Source organism: Synchiropus splendidus, chromosome 11, assembly GCF_027744825.2.
Source record: "Synchiropus splendidus isolate RoL2022-P1 chromosome 11, RoL_Sspl_1.0, whole genome shotgun sequence".
Lineage (NCBI taxonomy): Eukaryota > Metazoa > Chordata > Actinopteri > Syngnathiformes > Callionymidae > Synchiropus > Synchiropus splendidus.
The window spans coordinates 11,601,008-11,620,433 of NC_071344.1; the positions used below are offsets into that span (position 1 = coordinate 11,601,008).

The 19,426-nt window shown below is 41.4% G+C and overlaps 1 non-coding gene across 1 annotated transcript; it reads left to right on the forward strand.

Annotated features, from left to right (window-relative positions):
* The first annotated feature begins 656 nt into the window (after positions 1 to 656).
* trnat-cgu (transfer RNA threonine (anticodon CGU)) lies at positions 657 to 730 on the forward strand. The gene has a single exon. It is a non-coding gene; the product is annotated as a tRNA-Thr (tRNA).
* The last annotated feature ends 18,696 nt before the right edge of the window (positions 731 to 19,426 follow it).

A 19,426-nucleotide genomic window follows, 5' to 3' on the forward strand; every position in this document is an offset into this window, starting at 1 on the left:
GTGTTTTTCAAGCAGGATTCGCGGAGAGACCATCACTACATAAGTTTGCTCACAATTAGAACGTGTTGGTGTGTGGAGATTACATGTATTGTTTCAACTATTCTGGAGATTTTCTTGGCTTTCATTCAATGCAGTGTTGTGTGTTCACACAGTAGCACACACAGCATGGAACCAAGGAAGACACAGGATACAGTTTTGCCTTCCCCTTTATACATGCCGGAGTCCCATTTCACAACTGGCTGTTATTGGATAAAGCATTACTTGTTCACCAGTTATCAGAAAGTGAAGACCAAAACCTCAGCTCACAACAAACTTCCTAAGAGAAGGAACTCCACCCTGGCTTCGACAACTGATAGGTTGGTTCAAATAGGTTCAAACATATCACCCTAAACTCCCTCACTCCCAGAAGGAACTGTGCATCTGTTACACGGTGCATGTTGTTGCACACACTCTTGGAGCAAAATGTCTTAAAAGAAAAAAAAAAGTGCAACCTTTAAATTGAGCACACAGCATCATTACAGAATGAAGGAGAGTACGACATACGAGCTGAGCACCGCTAATCTTTTTAACTTTATTTGCTCTCGTAGTGCATCAAAGTTATCCTTGGTCTTTAATAGTTGGATTAAAATCACACACTCAGGTTTGGCAAACCATCTGGCGCTGTGGCTTAGCTGGTCAAAGCGCCTGTCTCGTAAACAGGAGACCCTGGGTTCGAATCCCAGCAGTGCCTTACCCTGGTACATTTCTCCTTTGTGAGGTTTCTCATTGCCATAATGCTTTCCCCAGCCTCTCACTTAAACCTAACCATCCAAGAACATAACCTTAACCAGGACTCTGAACCAAACTACAAGTACATGTACAGCTGCACTATGTTCACCCCTGCAGTAGCTGAGGGAAAGTGATGCTATACTATACAAATTTCCACACACACACTTGTGTTTATGTCAGTGAGATCCTCTCACTGACATAATGCTGTCCCCAGCCCTCACCCCCCCACACACACTTACATACACCCACATAGCCCTGACACACCAACAAAGTTTGAGTTCATGTAGACCTGCCAGCTCATCAGCATTCTAGCGCATAGTGAACTTATTTCACTTTTAACAGGGACGCAATAAATCAGGACATTATGTGTCCTTTAATATCAGAAGAACTTTTTATGTCCCCCTAAATATCAATATCACACATCACTAATTTTAATTTACACACTAAATAAGACTTGTGCAAGCCACTTGACATTTAAATAACAGTGCAGCAATACAGCTTCTCCTCTGGTCGGTGAATAAATTGGCTTCCTTCAAGTCTGAGAATGGATTTTTTTTCTCCCTCCAGAGATCATCTACTGCCGAGGGAAAGTGAATAATGCCTCTGTCTGCATGGTTAATTTATAATAATTTCACTTATATGTTTATCTTATGCCGATAAAGCCTTTTCGTTGACTGAGCTCTGATCAGCGGCGCAGGTCTTCAGTCTGGCCATGTTGTCTCTGATCGGCGGGAGTAACTCAGATCAAATAAGGGCTCCGGCTGAACCTGATTTAAATGCAATATTCTCCACTTCACCCGAGTGCAGGCGCAGACTCTGTGTTCAACAAATACTGACACGTTTAATATGAATCACTTTTGCCACCTCTTTTTCTTATTGACCTCCTTTAGACTTGGCAGGGATTGCCATTATTAAAGCATAATAAATAACGGCAGGTGTCTCCTGCAGGCTGTCCTAAGTGCCAGTGCTGATAAAAATGTGGCAGCAATGAAAGTCCATCTGGGAAATAATAACACATTACAAGCAAGCAAGTATATTGCCTCAACTGTGCAGGTTTTTTAAAAGCAAATGGATGGTGCGCTACTGTAATGTTTGCAGAAACAAACCCTATATTTTTTCACTCATCCGTAGCACAGTGCTTCACCTATTGCACGCAATATCTTTTAGTCAAGAAATGTCATTTTCTTTCACAAAACCTCTTTCATCTACAGCCAGTATCAGCTGGGGAAGGTGCGTGACACTCAATCAAAGGGCAAATACAGGCAGACAACCACTCACACTTACGCCCACAGACCATTAAGAGTCAGTAAACAACCTGTTTTGGGGATTGTGGGAGGAAACCTTGATATTATTGACTTCACACATTCTCATCATTGGCAGCTTTCAGCACTTGCAACTGCAAAGTGTTTCAGACGGTAGACATCCTTCAATCCATTTGACTTGGTAACACACATGTCTTAGCAGCCATTCACATGGCAGCAATGTATCACTTACAGGAAACTAGATGAGCGAAATTCAAGCTGGGATGGGATGATGGAGATGGGAGAAGAAGGAGACTGAAGTAAATTTGAATGGTTGTTGGTGTCAGACAGGCTGGTCTTCAAAAACTGCTGTTATTTTCCCACACACTTATAGAAAATTATGTGTAGTCAAGAATAAAAATAAATAAAAAGCATTCAGCCTATTGAGATGGGATACAGCCGCAGAAGACCTCTTCTCATGGAGGTGGTGTTTACAGCTTGAACTGGCTCACACAAATTTGTTGGAAGAAGATTCACATCAACATTCACAGGGTCCAGCACCGCTGGCTTTAGGTCTGGAGCCGATGCAGACTCTTAGAAACTCCGTACTGTCTATCGAACCAGTTGTTGTTCAGACTAGTTTAAGCAGAGCTAAAGTACCAGGGCGGTAAAAAGGATATTCTGTAAACATCTGTTGCTTCACTAGGACTCTTTGTTGTCTCCGACAGTCAATGACTTTTGAGGATACACAGATGCATCTGTATGTACCAAGGGTAGAGGCTGATATGTTTTGCAGAAGTTCATGTCACTGTCTCACTCCAGAGCGAACATTTTCCATACGTCCTTGACTTTGATCCCATCTTCAAAAAAGATTATGCCAAGCACCCACCTAGGACGTCACAGTTCTCAAGCTTGAACCAACTTTTCAGATTCTGTCTGAACACGCCGGTCGATTCAAGACTGCATTTGAGAACAGTAACTGGCACCGAGCCATGGCAATGTTAAATCTGTTCATATCACACTTTTGGTCCAATTGGTGGCAACTGTTGGGATAGAAGGCTGTGACCACCCTTTTCCGTGGCACGCAGCAGTCAGTTTTATTTTTGACTCTTTGTCCGTGCGAAAACATTAAGCCGGTCATGACCCATGCCCGAACCCCACTCTCAAGATGAAATATATTTTAGATGTTTTCTTCTGGAACTTATCTCCTTCCATGTAACATTTCTGAAAGTCACAAGCTACCATACCATATACTGACATGACATGCCTATATGAATGAGTACCAAATGAAATTGCGAATGACGAGTTGATGGGATTTGACTTGTGCCTACTATTGGTAGCGCCTCTTACCAATAGTAGAAGGCGCTATTGGTTTATAAATGGTGTCTTCATGAAAGCTCAACAGCCTGTCTCAGGTATAAACTCCATGGAAACAAAAGTAAGTACATTTGAGGCGGATTTGTAGAGTGAGGAGCAGAACTATAGAGCAGTTCGCGGCCATTAAACAGCTCATTCCAATGGAACACAATTGCTGAAGTGAGAAAGTAACAACATGGAGAAGTGTCAATCATAAAAATGCCAACACAATTCTACTGCTGGACAAACATAAAGTGCTAGTAATTATGTCAAAATCCCCAAAGACAAAAAATAAATAAATCATAATGATGTGAATTGGATGCATGGAGAAAATGTGAAAATGCTCGGTTTGTTTGTTTTTATGGCGTATCACACCCAGCTTCTTTAATAGCTCCAGCATCACTGCGAAGACTCCAACGCAACTGACTCCTGTGTTTGATCTGCGGAGAAACCTCAATCCATAAACTCTATTTGGGGGAATACAGTGACTCTTCAAGGCCTTAATTGAGGATCTAAATCTTCATTATTCAGCTGTTTAACTGACAGCAGTTTATGGCATCTCTTGATCCTCTTTGTGCAAACGGGGGGGAGGATAGAGAGATCACGGCACTTTCATTAAGCTGCTCAGACAAAATCAACAAAATGATTTATTGAGACACTTTCACGCACAACGCCGCCCTGGCTTCCGTAATTGTGGTCATAACTTATTTCAGCATTGCTTCCCACACTGCAACCCACCTGGAGGCGCCACACTTCTGACTCATCTGCATGCTATGCTACTTGAAGGCACATATGCTTCATTTAAATGCAGAATCCTAGAGTGCTGTCACTGTTTGCTTTGCATGAGGAGTGGAGCGTCTTTTTTTGTTGCTACGCTGACAATGACTTGGTGCTTCATGTGTTAACATCAAGCAGCTTGCGGATGATCTTATCACACATCTCCGCAATAGATAGTGCCAAGTTATACAGTCATAAAATTGGTAACATGAATACTCACACTTTATATTGGGGAAAGCTATTTTAACCATTAAAACAGTAATGCTTGCTTATATGCTTTTCATAATGGCTGATTATGTTGTTGACCACTCTAAGGTAAAATACGTACTTTGTAATTACTAATAACAGTCGCTAACATGGCAATAATGATATGGCACATATAAACAGTTTGAACAGAAACAGAAATGAACATCACACCAAGTCAACCCTCAGTTTTATGAATGAGAGGAAGCGACTGATATGAATGTTTGTTTCAGTAGATATGCCACCTCAGACGTGTGTGTTTCAACAGGTTTCTGCTGCAGGTGGCAATGTGAATGCATCACAGTGTCCCAGCATGCATTGCAGGTATGGATGGGTAGATGAGGCTTCATGACACAGTGTTGAAGGGTTGATGTGGTTTCATGATACAACAACTAAGCCCCTGAAGAGTCCCCTATCCTTCAAAATTCCCCGCTGTTTACAACACAGTATATATATATAAATATATATATATATATATATATATATATATATATATATATATATAGTTTACATTCCACTAAAATATATTTCTTGGAATCTAAATTTAAATTATAATTGTACCAAAGTCAACTTCCACACTTACACCAAGCAATGTGAATGTACAGATGAACAAGAGTGGAACATGAGCGTCAGCCTCAATTCTCTCTCTTCACGTACGCTTGCTTCACCACTTTAGAAGCGAATCCTTCCATACTCCAAAACACAGTATCAATCAAATGCCAATAAATAAGAGGATTATTTCTGTGTTGATGTTCGCCTGTGAGTAAACAGCAGGGAATTTTGAAGGACAGGGGAGTCTTCAGGGGCTTAGTTGCCCATTCGCTTGTACCTTTTATTGTTTAATCCTTGATGACCAGCATATTATTATACTATAATCTATGAAGCTATTATCTTCGGGGATGAGTCTTGATTAAAGAAACATGCTTGCAACATCAAAGCGGCCACAAGGCTCAAGCCTCAGCGTACTTATTCAGCAGTTGTTGACAGTCCAACGCTCCGTGCAATAGAACCAGACAATTTTTCAAGGTTTAAAAGATAATTATAGATTATTTCTGGGGCTCCAGGGGGCTGGCTGGGATCCTACACGAGCGAAGCAGCCAGTGCTGTGGGTCATCACAGGGTCACGTTTACTCACAGGGGCTAAGGAGAAAAGAAGTAGGATTACTGAATAGCCTACTTTTTATGTTTATACAGAGGATAGCACAGCCTTTGTACAGCAATATATTGAGACTGATATGTTTTATTGCAGCTCATCCTGGCCATCGGCTGCAGCGGGTGAAGCATCCTTAAATCCCCGCTTCAACATTTGCAGAAGAATATGATAAGCATTTGACAATATATTATTGTGCTGCAGTAATAGTTTCTTAGTTTGTTCTTGTCACTTTGCAATTGCCTCTCAACCCATTGTGCAGTCATCATCTCAGGATTCCACATAGTTGGAAGAGAAAAAATAAAATCTAGAAAAGTTAGTTATTTAAAAATGTAATGTTATACACTTTGCAAAAGACAAGCGTTAATGGTTGGATGCCGTTTCCAGAATGCAGTGGCTGCTAGCTAAAGGGTCTGTTGTTGGGATATATAAACTAATGCAAAAACAAGTCAAGATTTCCCGCACTCCTCTGCCCCCCTCGGTGATGCCTTACTCGCATCACCGGTCTCATGCCACGCACCTCAAATCCTCTGCTCTTCCCTGTCTCTGGGTTCACTTGTTTCAGCTCATTTTTTAAGCTTCTGCTCAGCAATTTTAATCATCTCCCTTGTGATGCTTTGTATTTACCGACTATTCTTGTTGTTATTTTTGAGCGTCATCTCTGTGATCTCCCAATCACGATTGCTAACCTGCATATCTTCCCAGCTTTTCGTACCTCACTCAGGTCACAGTGAAGGTCATCTAGTCGACCAGCTTCGCCCCCTGCATCATGATGACGCTTTTGTTTAAATGGATGTTAGGTCTTTTGCTTCTGAGCGTACATGATTTGTTTTAAAGCCGCGGCAAGCCATTCTACGGGAGTGATGTATTAGTCTGCTCAGGCCAAACACAGAAACACCTTTTCAATCCTCATGTAAATGGACTTATAGGGTATAGTGGGATTGATGTCTTGCTTGTTGATAATGGCAGTCAGGGTGCATCTCACCATGTGACTGAAACATTTCCGCTCAGTGATCCCCCAGCAGACTCCATCCCTACTTGAATATGGTTTCCACATTTCACCTTTCTGTCCTGAACTTGGTGCAGTTGCCATAGTCTACCCTTTCATTTTGCGGTGACCTGGATGAAGACCTCTCACACACTTCTGCTTCACCTACTCTTGTGGTAAGTTGTTCTTCTAGAACGGACTACGATACTGGGGTTGCGACCAAAAGGCTTTGTGTTTCTATTTCTCCCCAGGAGAGTTTGGCCAGTGAGGGTAGATGGCCACTAACTCACTTGAACCCTAACCTTCACACAGCACAAGCAGACTAGTAAGAAAAAAAAATACATTAAATATACATCAGGTGAGCAATAAAACTGTGCAAATAAAGCAGCACATACAGTTATACTTGCTACAGGCAAGCGCAAATCATTTAAAGTGATAGCTCCACTGCTTAAACCTTTTATTCACGCACATGCAAATGCACCACACAGAAAAAGGCAAGTTTATTTATAGCGCTTGTTTGACGCCTCAGGCAGCTTTAAAGTTTTAAGGGATACAGTTACAGAAGACACCACCATTACCAGGCAAAACCATAAAAATTATACATTTTAAAGGGTCACTGAATCAGTTGCATAGTGCTTGCTGCAAAGAAACCAAAAAAGCTATTTCCATTTTTTTGTTGTTAAACTGTGAGAGCAGGAGGTAAGGAAGCTGTGGACGGAGTGGGGATATGGTTCTACACCAGTGTTGTGCCTTTTTAAAGCTGCGGAACACTTCCTTCTTTGAAAAAATCCAGAGGCACAAAACCAAAGGAACCTCGGCCAAAGTGTGCTTCGTTGAAAGTCCTGTGGAAAATGCCTTTTTATTTGTGAAAAATTGAAGGTGTTGACTCTCGGATTTCTTTTGCATGCTGTTTGTGGGAACCGATTGCAGAAAATGTATTTGTTTAAAAAATGTCTGCAGAACTGGGTGGGAAATATGGCAAAGTATATCATGATTTCTTATTTGATTTTATCAAACATTTCCATGATTTTATTCTAGTTAGGAATCACCTTCTTCTTATTTCTTACCATGCTCCTTTATCTCCTCTGCATTTAGTTTTTATCCAACTCTTAAACCATGAAGCAAACTGTGTCAGTAAAGTTTTGAAGTGATACGTCACATGAGCTGGCAGCTCTGTTTGCTCCAACATTCTCTCATGAAGGTGCGTGGTCAAGTTAGAGGCGTGTCAGGTTTAAAAACAGCTGGAAGCGCATTTGACCGGCCTCTTCGCTGTGAGCGTGTGGTAAGAGGAGAGCTGTGCACCATGCACCACTGGACATGTCAACGCCTCAGCATTGATCTATAGTGTATAGAAACAATATGACGTAATACATGGAATCTCCTCGCATTGGCAGAATGTTAACACATTCTTATCGCTCATGATTTAAAGTAATGTCAACATATGTTCCAAGCCCCTTTGAATACATTCATTTAGTATTACATCTTTTATAGAGGAAAATAGAGATAACCACAACTGTAAGATCAATCAGACATGGAGTATGGGGATATAAAGTCATAAGTGGGACCAAGGAAACCTTCCTACATCGATGCAGCTGGACATGAATAAAAGTCAGTTTCATTTGTGTGATCCACCATGCTTTGGTTCCAGAAGCTCTCTTAGGTTTCTGATGGAACAGACTTCATCTGCACTGAATAGTTAGGATGTAAAAGTTCACCAAATGGATACCTCACACCCTGCTGAAAGCAAGCAGCAGCATGTTTTTCATTGCTTTCTTTCAATCCATACCTGATCGAGTATTCACCAGTGACAAAAAAAAAAGGTAGTGTTCTGTATTACTCTCCCAAGTGTGTCACCGTGAGCTCTTGTCATTCATGCTGCAAGACCACACCGCCATCCTCGCAACATCCTGCACTGGTGTTTCATTAACCTGGTGTCCACGGGCAAAACCTTCAGGTGCTCAAGAAATCCTTCCAAACATATCCTCTTTCTTAAGTGGTCACTTAAGAATGTGACCACATCCTCCTCACCTGAATGAGGCACGAGGATGAGGTTACCAACTGCATGTAACTATTTAAGCACAGGAATAGGTGGACGGCACCTGTGTGAGCTTCTGCTGTGCCACGGAAGTGGAAGCAAACACAGTGCCAGGTTCTGAAAAACGAATCCCAAAAGAAACATCATAATAAATAAATGACAGGAACAAATCAAGGATGTCTTCCCTACCTGCGGCTCTGCTGTCAGTGGCCTCCTTTCTTCTACAATGAATGGTAATCTTTCCAGCATTTACTGTATTGATGAATGACTGTTCTTTTGACTTACATCTATATATATATATATATATATATATATATATATATATATATATACAGTACATATATACATATGCTGGTCCAATTATTATAAACTGTGCTTCTGAAAATATTAGCGCCATGACAGAGATAATTGTGTTTCCATATAGAGTGGTACCTTGGTTCTCCACCGCGATACATTCCAGACGGCCGTTCGAGAAGTGATTTGTTCGAAATCTGAATAGATTTTTCCCATGAAAAAATGCGTTCCAAGCCTTAAAATAGTCTTTTGTAGGAGTGAATGTAGAGTGTCTGCTGCAGGTGCGCTGTTCCTCTATGTGTGTGGCCGCTGCATGTGGGAGGGGTTGCCGAGTGAGTGACATCTCTCCAGAAGTGAAGAGGTGCCCGGTGCGTGTCCAGCTCTGAATGTGCGCTTCTGTGCAGTTTGGCTGTGACAAAGTCATAAACCAAGTCACGCTCTGTCCCAGACTCGCCTCATCCCTGTCCCAGCTCCAGCCCACAACAGGACATCAAACCCTGGAGTGTGCGCTCCAGCCTCGGAGGTGTGGAGAGCGAGCACCTCCCCTGTGACACTCTACCACGGTCCAGTGCGGAGACAGGAAAGGTTTTACACCTCAATATGAAGAAAAAACAGTCAGTAAATGTAGCTAACGGGACACGTCTGCATACAGAGGCTGCGTTGAACACAATAACAAAGCGCGTCGTGGGTCAGCTGGTTGGGCTGTGCACGTTTTTACTTTTTCGGGGGCATTCGAGTTCTGGATTTTCGTTCGTACTCTGAAGCAAAAAAAATAATAATAATTTGTTCGAACTATCCATGAACTCTATCAACAGACACGGAGGTCATGTGCCACCCCTCGTCTTGGAGGCTACATGACTCAATATTCAGGTTCACGTAAAGCTGGCATAAACCACTCCCATCAAGCCATTTCATAAAGTGTGCCTATTATCTGCATGAAAACTTTGAATGGAACATTTTAAATTACAATCGACAGCCTTTATTAGCCACATTTTGCCACATAATCCGTTGCACTGCCAATTTAGCTCAACGCTAATGACCCCGCAATAAGATATTTTGGGCAATCATAATGCATATAGCAACATCCATCTGAGAGGACCAGATATTTCAAGCTCTCAGTCACAGGAAAGCCATGTTTACTTGACCTCTACTGGCAGAAACAGTGGGAGAGGTAGAGGTGTGAAAAGACAATAAGAGACATCACACTGGCTTGCTTTGCTCTTGTGGAACAGACTGTTATGTGAGCATACACAGTCACATGTCATGCTATGGATGACCTAAAATGTTATCTTCCATCGTCTAAAACTTATGAAACATTCCATGTCTTCACTGTTTTATATGTCTGTGTTCATAGATGGTTTTGTATTCCTGCAATACAAAACTTGAACTAGTATGAGAAAGGCTACTGGTGCAGAGAAAAATAACAACGCATACATAAAGTTTTAATACTTTTTAAATCAATTTTTACAGAGTGGGATCTGAAACAGTCCAGAGTGCCCTGTTCAATAGCGCCAACCTCCTTCTGTAAGGTCCACTCTCCTCCATTCTACTCAAGTCTGGTGTCAGTGATCTGCTTTAATTGCTCCCAACTATGGCTCCTCTGTGGCAAACCTGACCTCAGACAGCGTTTCACAGTCACTTGGAAAAGTCAGCAGGCTTCTCCTGGCCGGCTCATTCCCCCGATAATGCCACCCTGTTATCTTGACTGCTCTGTGCTGGGTCGGCTGGGATAGGCCATGTCTTCACATACTTACAATGTACACGAACCTCCGCTACTTCAATGCCAAAACTATGCCAGTGCTGCACTAAAACAACTATTTATTTTGGGGTCGTGTTTACTGTTTATTGAACCATACCATCGCTAGTGTTCTATTCTATCGACCACGAGTGTCAATAAAATTGTCATAATGGCTAGTCTAAGGTGATCCAAGTGCAGATGGAAGTGAACTTACAGAGGACTCGGAACAAATGGGAGTTCTGTTAATTGAAGTTATAATACAATAAACACACAAATAATACAAACAATAATCAGTAACTTAAGGCGACGACACCAGAAGTGGAGCGCGGAAGACACACACGAAGGGAGAGGGATAAAACCTAAAACAGAAAGCAGACGTGAGTGTGCTGCAAAACGGGGACAACAAAACTATACACTCGGAAAAACTCACGAGGTTAAATGCAACTAAAGACAAACAAGGTACAAACAAACACTCAAACCGAGGAAATAGCACAAGCACACGGGCTAACAGAAAGAGCGAAGAAACAAACACTCGAGGAGGCTAACGCAGAGCTAAGGAGAGAATACACAGGAAGAGATTCAGACGAAGAGAGAGAAAGAGCGCAGAGCGAAAACGAGAAGCAAAAACCAGGGTCAAGAGAATCAAAGTAATCGCGAGAGATCATACCAAGTGTCGGCAGCGGACCATCTAGCGACAACACACTGGGCAGCAGGGTAGAAGTGGAAGGAGTCCCAGCTGTGTGTCGCCATTAAGCTGGAGCAGGATAGATGAAACACAGGAAGCAAGGAGACAGGAAGTAACAAAATAAAAGCACATACAAGACACGAAACCAAAGAAAAGTTTTGAAGTGATACGTCACATTAGCTGGTAGCTCTGTTAGCCATACCATTGAACCGTACCATTGCTGGCCAGGTGTTACTTTACTCTTGTCATTTTTCTTATTCCACACATGTCAAATACAACGCGATTCATCGGGAGTGAGATGGGTTGGTCAGTTAACATTCGAGGTTTGTCCCCACCAACTTTCCTGTGATTAAATGCCACTGCAGCTTTATTCCCCCAGGCTAACATTTACATTAGAAATCTGCTAAGTGTCATTCTAGTCGTTGTTCTAATGAGACTTAATGAAGTATGCCGGAACTAATTAGTGCTTCCTTGACGCGTTGGAGTTCCAATTCTCGTGATGATCAATCAGGTGGAGGTGAGTCTCTTCATCCGCCTTGAGGCTAAAAGTGTCACGTGTTGAGGTGAATGACTCTGAGAGTAATTCTGCCTTGATATGGGAGGCATTCAAAGTGAAGAGTTTCGCCTTCGCTGTCAAAAGTAACACATTTAAAAATGTACACATGAGTGGTTAGATCCCTGCGTGAGATCAGGAATGAATAAACCGCGCAGGTTTTCATGCTGAGGTTGTAGAATGAGTTTCTTCAATAAGTGCTGGCTTTCAGTCGTGGGCTCTGAAATGGTTTTCACAGCGGAGCTGCCAAACGTCGTTCGGGACCCCTTACGAAGAAGAAACAAATTATAACAGAATGATCGAGGTGAACGCAATACCACCACATAAGACACTGTGATATTTGTGATGACAAACTGTTCATAATTGGACAAAAACGATCACATTTCATTATAAAAAAGATAATTGATTTGTTTTGGGGTTTTTTTGGATCCATGAGTTTCTTCTCCTACGGCTTCTTGTGTCTTTTGGATCGCTGTCTGAAAAATATGAAGCTTCAACTTTCCAAACTAGTTTTGAACCGACAAAAGGGAGTTCATTACTTAGAGAAAGAAATATTATTGTGTCGGCTAGAGGCTGAATCTGAGGGCAAGCAGACAGATGGGTGAATGAGTAAGAGGCTGGCACCCGGTGAGGGGATTGAGGTTGGCTTCTGAGGATGAGGCCAGGCAGGAAGATGACAGGTGGTCTGGCTGAAGTGACCAGGAGACACAAAGGAGAGACCAGAAAACCAAAAGCTGAATACATATGAGACGAGACTCAAAAATAGACCGACTAAACAATCCACAAAAATAAAGCAAACAAATACAGATTGCAGCACAATGTCAGTTTTTCTCCCATCCAATGTTTAATTTTACAAAAAAAAGAGTTGCAGAAGTAAAAGACAAAATTCATAAACTTGACAGACGATAAATTTGCTATCGTGAGTATAGTATAGTGCGCTGGCATCAATGTAATAGTGTCTTAGAGAGAGAATCCCAAACCCAAAAGATGGCCGTCAGATCACTGAAGCATACAATATACAACAAAGAATGAGACCATTTTAATGAAAATTTAAAGAGCTTTAATATGATAAGTCTCTGAATTTACAAACTCCGACCCCTGTAGAAATGTAGGTTTGTTAGATCACAGATGACACCTCTGATTCCCCATGTTGAAGGGACTACAATGAAAGAATGAATAAATAAATAAATTTGAATAAAAAATAAATACAATGCAAAAATTAAAAATATGTTGTTTGGCTATATGTCAGGGTGAATTCATGTTCTTTCTATGTGAGTCATGTAAAGTTGATTTTCAGAAGAATTGAAATATGTCTCCACTTGAAACCCGGCCCACACTGCAATTGAAACACTTGAAGATGCCATCTTTGCTGTTACATGGATTTTTGCTTCGATCACTTCAGGGAACTTGACAAACTCATGACCAGGCGAACATGATTCTGTAAGGATCCTAAGTCTCTGCCCTTTCCGGTCGAGTCCCTGGGTCACGGGACTAACAAATGAAACGTCACATGTAGGACATCACAGCGGAAACCAACTGCTCCGATGCTAAGGCAGAGGCTGAAGGTTGGTTAACTGACTAAACACTTACCGTGACCCTGTAGAGCTTGTCCTGCATGCTAGCGCTCAGTCTACCACATATCTCACAAAACCTAAAGTCACTTTTGAGGCCGATCAGGATGCAGTGCTCTCACAGTATTAGAATGTATCTTTCAAATTCGCCGACATCATATGTGAGATTGATGGCATACTTCAAGCTAGATCAGAAACTAACTTTTATCTCTCCATTGACTCCCATTCATATCTTTTGTTCAGTTAGGTCTCATGAGGGAGAAGAAGATGGACGTGACTTAGGTCCCTCATCATAGTGAACACTAGCATCTTTCAGATTTCTTTCAGGGAACAAGCCTCACATTGTGAGTGAGACTTTCACTCATGGTCATTCTCACACAGAACAGCCACTGCAGTGCAAAGTACAGCAGTGATGGGGCAATGAGGCTTAATGAAACAGTGTCCTCACTTTCAGAGCTCAATAGGTGGCGCTCAAGATAAGAATGGTCTAAGGTGTCATGACAAGCCTGTTCCCAGTTAACAGCAGAACCTCATGAGCTGCTTCACCATGAGCAAAGGAAGGGATGTAAACAACCACTTCAACAACATGAGAAAACTCCTGTACTCTCGGGATATAATATGGCCTCATGGCCTTTGTACAAAGCTGTTCGTTGACAGTGAGGTGCTTACGTGTTACAGCATCTATCGTTCGCAGCTAAGCTCCCTACCTTCCTCTTACTGCTGTTTGCTGTCCCATCCGCACGCAGGCGTTGGAATAAGTCCAACGCGACCACTGTCTTGGGTGATAGCGCCGTGAGCCACGTCTCCGTGATGAGCGGCATGCTACACCACTTATGTCGGGTTAATGCTGCTAGCTCATCCACCTTGTTGAAAAGCGACTGGATATTTCCCATGATGATGAACGATAGATATATGAATGATACATTGAACCCCCATGGAACACAGCAGCATGCCTGTGTTCGTACCAAACACTATATTTTTTTAAAAACATTGCATTAGAAAAAGTGTGAAATTCCCACCCATCGAAAACGCAGTACCACCATATATCAGTGCCAAGCTCCTTCATCTGACAGACTTCTTTCTGAGAGGACAGTTGGGCTAGTGACTGCAGAGCATATGTGACTCGAGTAAGAATGCATTTTGGAAAAGGAATATATTGCCTTGACAGTGTACATTTTATTTATAAAAAATAATTATACAATTTTGTCAACGATTTGGTGAGTGGATCCTTTTTTGGGAATACATTACCTAGAGATAGTGTGTGTGTGTGTGTGTGTACCTAAACAAGGACCCGGGGATCATGTAAGCAAGTACCTGCTGAGTGGGATTAGTAGGGTCAGTATTTTCAGATTCAGCTTAAGCATTAATCTTTTGTAATGAAAAACAGCAATTGCTTTGTACATTATACTCAACTTGCAGTGAAGAGAGAATTATTTTACTCAGTTGGCTCCACAAGGACTGAGTCATTTTCATATTGAAATTGTTCATTAAAAAATATGAAATGTGAAACATTACATCTGTGATTCCCAACTATCTGACTTTCAGTTATCGTTATGTTTTAGCAGAGAGGGATATGCTCTTATGACCTCTAGCTTAAGCTGCATTTATCTATTTCGGTTTAACACTCAAAACAAAAGCAATGGTGTGATTTTGTTTCAACATCACACTATGATGCTGCAGTAAATATAGTACACTCTTAGCCATATATTCATATGTGCTTTGATTCCTTCTGTTACTGTTCCTACTGTTACTAAGTCTTCTCAGGATCCACTATAGGACTAAACAGGACATCGTCAATCCAGCACCTGGCACCAGTGAGCCACAGTACAGTGGTACCTCGGTTTTCGAACGTCCTGGACGTCGAACAAATCGGAGTTCAAACAAAAATTTCGAGATTTTTTTGCTTCGGATTTCGAACGGAAATCCAGAACTCGAACGGCCCCGAAAGAAGCCAGAAAAAACGTGCGCGGACCGATCAGCTGACCCACGACGCGCTTTGTTATTATGTATCACGCAGCCTCTGTATGCAGACGTGTCCCGTTAGCTACATTTACTGACTGTTTTTTCTTCATATTGAGGTGTAAAACCTTTCCTGTCTCCACACTGGACCGTGGTAGAGTGTCACAGGGGAGGCGCTCGACAGGGGACAAGCTCTCCACACCTCCGAGGCTGGAGTGCGCACTCCAGGGTCAAGGATGAGGCAAGTCTGGGACAGAGCGTGACTTGGTTTATGACTTTGTCACAGCCAAACTGCACAGAAGCGCACATTCAGAGCTGGACACGCACCGGGCACCTCTTCACTTCTGGAGAGACGTCACTCACTCGGCAACCCCTCCCACATGCAGTGGCCACACACATAGAGGAACAGTGCACCTGCAGCAGACACTCTACATTCACTCCTACAAAAGCCTATTCTTATGGAAAAATCGATTCAGATTTCGAACAAATCGCTTCTCGAACGGCCGTCTGGAATGGATTGTGGTCGAGAACCGAGGTACCACTGTACTTGAAGGGCAGATGGGTTTCCGGGATCTGGGCATTGCATTTCATGCTGCAGTGTTGCGTTTATGTTTTAACAGTTTACAAAGTTGGAAAAACACCAGCTATTATTGAAAGATACAATTCTATATACATTTTTTGATCACGCTAAAAGCAATTTAGCTGCTGCCAATGGTGAGAAACACAGCTCACCGAATTGTTACATAATGTTTTCTGTGTTCACACTTTAATGTGGATGGTTTTTTTTTTGTTTGACAAAATGTCATTCTTCCAGTGAAGAAAACTTTTTTTCTCCTAGTTTCATTTGTTTTGAAAATGATGTATGCCATATTGGTAGTTGGCTTGGCTGTGTTAAATGATTTGGATGGATGAATGGACAGAAATATTTTAATGTTATCTGTACAGTAGGACAGACACACAAAACAACCCCTACTTCAACAAAGAAAGGTAAATAAAAGTAATAAAAGTACGACAAATACTTGACATCTAAACACATCGCTTTAACAAATGGTAATTGTTAACATTTAACAAAAAGCGGATTTTCTTTTTGTTCAAATATCATGGAATATACTGTTGGTGTCCCACTCTAGTCTATCGTCAAATGAAGTTCCCTGTCAGTCTGTAAACCTCTGGAAGATTCCCATATGAAATCACTTCTGAACTGTGCTGACAAAGATGAAGCCACTCTCAGATTCAGAGATACCTTCGTCTAAATAATTTAAAAAAATGTACTCAGTTGCTATTTTATTTATCATATTTAAACCTTTATTTAACCAGGGACTCCCCATTGAGATTTAAAAAAAACTCTTTTTCACCGAAGCCCTGGCCAAGAGACAGCAAAACACACCATTATGCACAATTACAACACAATTAAAAATACATTCAAATGAGTTAAAAACAGGTACAATTGAAGGAGGTTGTCTCAAGTGCTCCCAGTCTTGCTTTAAAGTCATCCAGTGATATAAATTATGTTAATGCATGTGTTTTGTTTCAGAGCAAGTAATCTCCAAACCTAACTTTCGTGACTCATACGTAAATTCATGCTGGTTACTCCGTCTGTTGTTGATCTGTCATGAAACCGGAAACCACAAAGCTGCTAAAAATACTGAAAAAATAAAATAGCAAACTGAAAAAATAACTAAATAATGCACAAGAGCAATACTCCAGACATGAACCGGCAACCTTGAGCATATGCTCTAACCATTATTGAAGTCACATGACTATAGCCAGCCCTGCTCGCCACTCCTTTGCTTTGTCTGAATTAATATCTCTCCATTGGAAGTACTATGTTTTATACGACTGCGACACAGTTTGTATGAGGATGAGAAAGCATTTCTAATAATAAAAAAAAAAAGATAATAATCACAAGTCTGACATGGGTAATGCTATTCAAGACTGCCCGTGCTGGTGCCTCCGCCAAAGGGCTTACCCTGGATTATTGGCAGGGATGTACTACAAAGCAGAGAAATCAAACACAAAGTGATACTAGGACTACAAATAAGTTTCCGTGAAAAGTCTGGAAAGATTATTAATGAAGGTCAGTGCCAGTTGAAATACGCGCCAGACTTACTTGTCTGACTGTATCAATAAAATGGGTGCAGTCACTCGCCTGCACAATCCAAAGATGGGAAGTGAAAACAGTTGGCAGGTCAGGTCTTGAAGGGCAAGCTCTTCTTCCACAACGACAGCAACACTCATGACACTTTCCTCCATCACTGTGAGGACTGACTCTTCCTGTTCTGGGTCTTTGTGTTGACAGACAACACGTGAACTGTTCCATATTCTTCATTAAAATACTGGGAATATGAAAAAGATAACAGACTATTTTTCTCAGGCAGAATGGATTTTGAGTTAACTCTTTCCATACCCCAGAAGCCTGAATAAATAAATACTCCCATTGCAGTTTTAATCCCACTGCCGAACACATTATCCCATTGCTTGTTGTGTCCAAACAGCCATCATACAAAAGAACTGTGTCCCTGTTGAAGAATGTAATAACACCGTTGACACATATTGCTGCAGCAGACAAGCATGATAGATTAAATACAGAAGGCAACTGACCCTGCCAGAGGCACTTGAACATTTAGCCCAGAGCTCAGGTGACAGAACCTGGAGATGTGACATTGGGCTGATAACATCAAGGTCAGAATCCTCATTCTCTCAAGTACAATGCACAACAGACACAGTAGCTTATCTCCATACTCTACAGTTACAGTTTGACATGTTATTTTTCTTTCTGCGAACATGCATTGTTTTGAGCATAAAACAAAGGGCTTGTTTGGATGTTGACGCTCAGCGAGGTAATTGCCTGGCGCCAGCACTGCTAGTTATTCACAGTCAGTGTGTCAAAGCAGTGTGCTGTTGCCAGGTGGCTATTTCGTACTTGTGGAATTATACGCTGTGCTCATACAGGGAGGTCATTACCAATGCTCCCTATTGCAATATTTCTTGTGAGTACATGCTCCGGTGTCTTATGCAACTACCCTACCTTTGACTCTTAAAGACCATTAAGGCCCATTATGCTTCAGCTTCGTTGACTATCTTCATATAATAATTGTGTGTATCTGTGATACTAAAGTGAATCAAAATGATCATTACCTGTCACGATCATTACGATTTGACGTGACAGTCACATTCACACATGCAGCTCTTTGCAACAACCCATTTAATGGCTAAGCATGAACTCCAGATTCAGATCTTCAAGCAACTGAATGATCACTTGCAAACTCCAACACGATCTGAAGTGAGTTGGACCTGCAGTGTTGATTCATTTAGCATAAATCGGTGCATCTTTGTGACTCATGAAAGGCCACTCGAGCTTGTTTTGAGACCAGTTCTGTGCCGTCCAAGTCCTTCTCTGCTGGCCTCACAGAACCAGAAATCAAATCAAATTTTTCCTAAATATATAAAACTATTCTTCATATTTGCTACTGTTGTGGAGGTTAGACTTCTTCATCTGGATTTTTCTAGCTAGTGTTGCCAGGTTGTATGAAATCTGCCCAGGCCTTCAGAATCAGTGCTGCTGCGTCAGAGCACTTAGGTGAAGGGTTCCAGTCCAGATGGCCATGGGACATCACTGAAGGCCTAGATTTGAAACGCACGGCGCAATTCAAAAAAAAAAAAAAAAAAAAAAAGCAGTATCCACATAGTCCTTGAAAGCACAATTCTAGAGCGTTTTTTTGTTTTGTTTTTTTTTACCGTATTTGTTTACTCTGACATCAATAAGTTCAATAAGGGATAATAAATGAATAATACATTTTGATAACTGAAAAAAAAAGTTCAATCCATGATGAAGTGCCATCCACACTTATAACAATAGAAGATTTTTTTTTTTCTACTCAGATTTGTCACCATTGACCAGCATAAAATATATATAAGATATATAATGTATAATATATAATATTTGTTTGCAATAAACATTTTTTTCATGATGCAAAATAAATAAATGAATAAGTGCGCTAGTTATATGTCTGTAGGAAACAAAGCCTGTTGAGGTCATTTTCCTCTCCTTTTTCTCTTCATACCTAT